Source organism: Lissotriton vulgaris, unplaced genomic scaffold, assembly GCF_964263255.1.
Source record: "Lissotriton vulgaris unplaced genomic scaffold, aLisVul1.2 SCAFFOLD_1646, whole genome shotgun sequence".
Taxonomy (NCBI): Eukaryota; Metazoa; Chordata; class Amphibia; order Caudata; family Salamandridae; genus Lissotriton; species Lissotriton vulgaris.
Window position 1 is genome coordinate 130,968 of NW_028251078.1, and position 6,357 is coordinate 137,324.

At 51.8% G+C, this 6,357-nt stretch overlaps 1 non-coding gene across 1 annotated transcript; it reads left to right on the top strand.

Moving 5' to 3' along the window:
* Window positions 1-3,986: 3,986 nt before the first annotated feature.
* TRNAV-AAC (transfer RNA valine (anticodon AAC)) lies at window positions 3,987-4,086 on the top strand. The gene is made up of 2 exons: window positions 3,987-4,023; window positions 4,051-4,086. It is a non-coding gene; the product is annotated as a tRNA-Val (tRNA).
* Window positions 4,087-6,357: the final 2,271 nt, after the last annotated feature.

Genomic DNA, 6,357 nt, shown 5'->3' on the forward strand with positions numbered 1-6,357 from the left:
CATAAACGGCACAACGAGCCCTACATCAAGAAAACATTCAGCAAAATACATCATTCCTTGACTGGGAATCGAACCCGGGCCGCGGTGGTGAAAGCGCCGAATCCTAACCACTAGACCACCAGCAGCGTGCTCGTAACACCTGTGTCTGCCTTAAAGACTGCAATAAAGAGATGCGTGGTCCCTGGACTCATGTTATCAATTCTGCATTGAGGTGTTACTTCTATTTGCCTCCACCCTACCGATGATTTTACAGCAAAGTACCACCGAACAGTAAAACAACTACTATTCGTCAGACTGAGCAGTGATGAGAACAAGGACAGAAACAAAGACAGACTACAAAACCAGCGGTGAGGCTCCAGAGAAAAGTCGAATGAGCGGAAACACGTGTAACACCGTGCGAGCGCTACAAAGAAGAACGTTTGCATTTGCACACAGAACACTATTCAGTAGTTACTATCGACACACGAAGCGCAGACAATAATGGAAGGAGACTCCCGTCTGTTTCACTCAATGTTCAAGAGGCTGAGGGATGCTCGGTCTGCAGCAACCCTAAGGTAATCCCCTCACCCCCACCCCCCCTCTCAGTGGTCCCTATTAACAGCCCCATCAACCGAGGAGCCGCCCAACACCCCAGCAGCCCACTCCTTGCATCATCCGGCCCCCATCACCCCAGCAGACCACATTACCCCCAGCAGGCTCCCGTCACCCCAGTAGCCCCCCAGCCTCCCCCCCTCATTCACCTAGCAGTCCCCTCACCCGACCAGGCCCCCTCCAGCGGGCCTCTTTCGCCCCAGCACGCCCCTGCCACCAGGGCACCCAGCACATCCGCGGGGTCCTATTTACTTTCAGGGGGCGCAGGGTTTGTATCCTGATTTGCCCTCATCTCACCTCCTGGTGCAGACTTCACACAATCACATTGCAATGCGATACAATCATGTTTCCCCCATCGGGAGTATGGCTGACCGGGAGAGCATTCAGTGACTGCTCCCAGCTGTGCAGGGTTCAGTGATCTGAATTCAGTGACGGCTCCCCGCTGTGCAGGGTTAAGTGATCTGCATTCAGTGACGGCTCCCCGCTGTGCAGGGTTCAGTGATCTGCATTCAGTGACGGCTCCCAGCTGTGCAGGGTTCAGTGATCTGACTTCAGTGACTGCTCTCCGCTGTGCAGGATTAAGTGATCTGCATTCAGTGACGGCTCCCCGCTGTGCAGGGTTCAGTGATCTGCATTCAGTGACGGCTCCCAGCTGTGCAGGGTTCAGTGATCTGACTTCAGTGACTGCTCTCCGCTGTGCAGGGTTAAGTGATCTGAATTCTGTGACTACTCCCCGCTGTGCAGCGTTCAGTGATCTGAATTCAGTGACGGCTCCCCGCTGTGCAGGGTTAAGTGATCTGCATTCAGTGACGGCTCCCCGCTGTGCAGGGTTCAGTGATCTGCATTCAGTGACGGCTCCCCGCTGTGCAGGGTTCAGTGATCTGACTTCAGTGACTGCTCTCCGCTGTGCAGGGTTAAGTGATCTGAATTCTGTGACTGCTCCCCGCTGTGCAGCGTTCAGTGATCTGAATTCAGTGACGGCTCCCCGCTGTGCAGGGTTAAGTGATCTGACTTCAGTGACTGCTCTCCGCTGTGCAGGGTTAAGTGATCTGACTTCAGTGACTGCTCCCCGCTGTGCAGCGTTCAGTGATCTGAATTCAGTGACGGCTCCCCGCTGTGCAGGGTTAAGTGATCTGACTTCAGTGACTGCTCCCCGCTGTGCAGCGTTCAGTGATCTGAATTCAGTGACGGCTCCCCGCTGTGCAGGGTTAAGTGATCTGACTTCAGTGACTGCTCCCCGCTGTGCAGCGTTCAGTGATCTGAATTCAGTGACGGCTCCCCGCTGTGCAGGGTTAAGTGATCTGACTTCAGTGACTGCTCTCCGCTGTGCAGGGTTAAGTGATCTGACTTCAGTGACTGCTCCCCGCTGTGCAGCGTTCAGTGATCTGAATTCAGTGACGGCTCCCCGCTGTGCAGGGTTAAGTGATCTGACTTCAGTGACTGCTCTCCGCTGTGCAGGGTTAAGTGATCTGACTTCAGTGACTGCTCCCCGCTGTGCAGGGTTAAGTGATCTGACTTCAGTGACTGCTCTCCGCTGTGCAGGGTTAAGTGATCTGACTTCAGTGACTGCTCCCCGCTGTGCAGGGTTAAGTGATCTGACTTCAGTGACTGCTCTCCGCTGTGCAGGGTTAAGTGATCTGACTTCAGTGACTGCTCCCCGCTGTGCAGGGTTAAGTGATCTGACTTCAGTGACTGCTCCCCGCTGTGCAGGGTTAAGTGATCTGACTTCAGTGACTGCTCTCCGCTGTGCAGGGTTAAGTGATCTGACTTCAGTGACTGCTCCCCGCTGTGCAGGGTTAAGTGATCTGACTTCAGTGACTGCTCTCCGCTGTGCAGGGTTAAGTGATCTGAATTCTGTGACTACTCCCCGCTGTGCAGCGTTCAGTGATCTGAATTCAGTGACGGCTCCCCGCTGTGCAGGGTTTAGTGATCTGCATTCAGTGACGGCTCCCCGCTGTGCAGGGTTCAGTGATCTGCATTCAGTGACGGCTCCCCGCTGTGCAGGGTTCAGTGATCTGACTTCAGTGACTGCTCTCTGCTGTGCAGGGTTAAGTGATCTGAATTCTGTGACTGCTCCCCGCTGTGCAGCGTTCAGTGATCTGAATTCAGTGACGGCTCCCCGCTGTGCAGGGTTAAGTGATCTGACTTCAGTGACTGCTCTCCGCTGTGCAGGGTTAAGTGATCTGACTTCAGTGACTGCTCCCCGCTGTGCAGGGTTAAGTGATCTGACTTCAGTGACTGCTCCCCGCTGTGCAGGGTTAAGTGATCTGACTTCAGTGACTGCTCTCCGCTGTGCAGGGTTAAGTGATCTGACTTCAGTGACTGCTCCCCGCTGTGCAGGGTTAAGTGATCTGACTTCAGTGACTGCTCCCGCTGTGCAGGGTTAAGTGATCTGACTTCAGTGACTGCTCTCCGCTGTGCAGGGTTAAGTGATCTGACTTCAGTGACTGCTCCCCGCTGTGCAGGGTTAAGTGATCTGACTTCAGTGACTGCTCCCCGCTGTGCAGCGTTCAGTGATCTGAATTCAGTGACGGCTCCCCGCTGTGCAGGGTTAAGTGATCTGACTTCAGTGACTGCTCCCCGCTGTGCAGCGTTCAGTGATCTGAATTCAGTGACGGCTCCCCGCTGTGCAGGGTTAAGTGATCTGACTTCAGTGACTGCTCTCCGCTGTGCAGGGTTAAGTGATCTGACTTCAGTGACTGCTCCCCGCTGTGCAGGGTTAAGTGATCTGACTTCAGTGACTGCTCTCCGCTGTGCAGGGTTAAGTGATCTGACTTCAGTGACTGCTCCCCGCTGTGCAGGGTTAAGTGATCTGACTTCAGTGACTGCTCTCCGCTGTGCAGGGTTAAGTGATCTGACTTCAGTGACTGCTCCCCGCTGTGCAGGGTTAAGTGATCTGACTTCAGTGACTGCTCCCCGCTGTGCAGGGTTAAGTGATCTGACTTCAGTGACTGCTCTCCGCTGTGCAGGGTTAAGTGATCTGACTTCAGTGACTGCTCCCCGCTGTGCAGGGTTAAGTGATCTGACTTCAGTGACTGCTCTCCGCTGTGCAGGGTTAAGTGATCTGACTTCAGTGACTGCTCCCCGCTGTGCAGCGTTCAGTGCTCTGCACTCGGTGAGTTGCCTATTACATGTCCTGAGATGCTTCTTATCTGTGCATCAGTCACTGCTGAGTGTTCAGTGAAAGGCCTATTAGATATGAACAAAGTTCACATACCGGTGCAGGCGGCAGTGATGTTCAGTCATACACAATGGGCGTGCACGTGCATCTTTCATTTCTGTGGAGTCAGTGCGTCACCTCCAGTCAATGCTACATTCAATACGGGCCCTCACAGAGCCACACGCCAGCACAAGGCCTTATTTGAGATGCAGTCATGAGCATATGGGACATGTGGGTTTCCGTAGTGTAGTGGTTATCACGTTCGCCTAACACGCGAAAGTTATCACGTTCGCCTAACACGCGAAAGGTCCCCGGTTCGAGACCGGGCGGAAACAACACCTTTTATGTTTCTTCCAAAAGTAACTCACAACAGCTGATTATTTTATTATCCTCCACACTGTAGGACTACAAAAATAACAGCACCACACCTCAGAAACATTTTATTTCCAATCTGCTTATACATTCAGCTCCTTCAAGGACAGACAGACATCGGACTCTTTCTGTCCTTACAGCCAGACAGCAGGACAGCTGCTTCCATCCGTCACTCACAGGTACTGCACACGCTGCAGGCACTGACACAGGCAAACACCAATGTTTACACAAACACAGGCACGAAATGCACAGACTCTGAACACAGAATCAGAAAGCACAAGAGAGCGCAAGAGAGGGACCTCAGGGAGACTGAGACACTGGGAGTGAGTTACGAGAGTGAAAGACACAGGCACTGGGAGTGAGTGAGTGACTTAGGGGGCAGATGTATCATCTGTTCTTTTTGTAGCAAACGCTGCGATTCGCAAAAAAGCAGCGTTTGCGACCAAATAATCGGCATATGCGATGTATGATGAAAATCGCATTGCAAAATTAAGGAATGGCAACATTTGTGATTCCTTAATTATGCGCAAGCATTTAAGGAATCGCAAAAAGCGATTTCTTAAATGCTATGTAAGAAGCAATCAAGTTTTGCAATTTCACCTTAAGAAATCGCAAATTACCACCATAATTTGCGATTTCTTTCACAAATGCAGTTTTTGGCATTTGTAAAGGTGCCATGTGGTGCTCATACACACCCTTATGGCATGTATGTGCGCCATATCCGCACACATGTAAATTTCAGGGGGTGCAGCAGGGTGTCCTTATGACACCCTTGCACCCTTGAAATCATTCTCAATTTGTGATTCTCAAATTGCGAATCGCCATTTGAGAATAACTTCCCATTCATTCATATGGGCCTCCTGGCCCAAAGAAATGAATGAAAAAAATTCCTTAATTGCGATTCACAATTTGCAAATCGCAATTAAGGAATATTAAGAAATCGCAAAAAAATGCGATTTTCTACATACATACCATTTTGCGATTCTCAAATAGCGATTCTCAAAAAATCGCTATTTGAGAATCGCAAACATGGATGTTGATACATATGCCCCTTAGAGACTGAGACTCAGGTGCTGGAAGTGAGTTAAGAGAGTGTGAGAGACACAGGCACTGGGAGTGAATTAAGAAAGTGTGAGACAGACAGGCACAGAAAAGACACACAAAGGTAAAGAAATGAAGCTACAGCTGGAGGTACGTGTAACAAAGGTATCTACATATCATGCACATGCACTGGTGTCACGTCATACATGTGCCTACTTCATTCCTTGTAAGTCCCATTTGACCACCTGCAACTGGTTTCCACTACATCCTGGTTGAGCACATGGGCACTAGGACATTGACCTAAATATATAAGCAACATTTTATGGTTCATATAATATTCCAAAAGACACATGTGACCAGGAGGCGGAGGAGGGTCCCACTTCTCCGGCACCCCTACATGTCTATACCCCTCTTTGTCTCCGATGCAGCAGCCTGAGGTCTGGAAAACAGCGACTCCCTTCCCTTCAACTGGCCCACGCGATGAAGAAGGACACTGTTTCTTTAACTGGGCTGAGTTCGAGCCCGGACACGCCCCCTGGTCAGCTGGAGCTGCAAAGTAAATACCGGCTCTCCCGAGGTCCCAGAGTGTTCATCACCCAGAGGAGACGAGGACGTGTGGAGAGGAGGCGGAGGCGTTGGGAGTGGAGAAGGCAAGGACAGTGACAAGCGGGAGACGGAAGAGGATTCGGCCGAGGAGGCGAGGCAACTGAGTGGAGAGCCAGGAGGCCAACGACAAGGCGTTCCGCCCAGCCGCGCTTCAAGGGAAGCGTGGCTCAGCCAGGTACGTGATCGTATCGTGGGCTGGGCAGTTAGAAGAGGTTTTAAACCTCCTTAGATCACTCGGCGGCGTTATCCCTGCATTTTCCCCCACCCCCTCATTTCACCACCGCCACGACGTGGTTTTCTTGTGCACGTGTGACAGCCCTCACTCTCCTTCCCTTATCACGCACGCAGAACCAGAGTGCTTGACTAAAGCGGGTCTATTCTTTTGTTGTTTTGCTTCCCGAGACCCGACAACCAAGACGGAAGTGAGAGCGACTACATCTCCGAGAAGTCCACGGGAGAGAGGAAAACCAGGCGTGGAACAGCGGCAGGAGAGAAGCTCACCAGCGCGTCGGGACACCGAACCACCGCTGCCCTATTATAGAAGTGTGACGCGGCGAAGGCGATTGTTGAAATCAATAAAGCCGGTG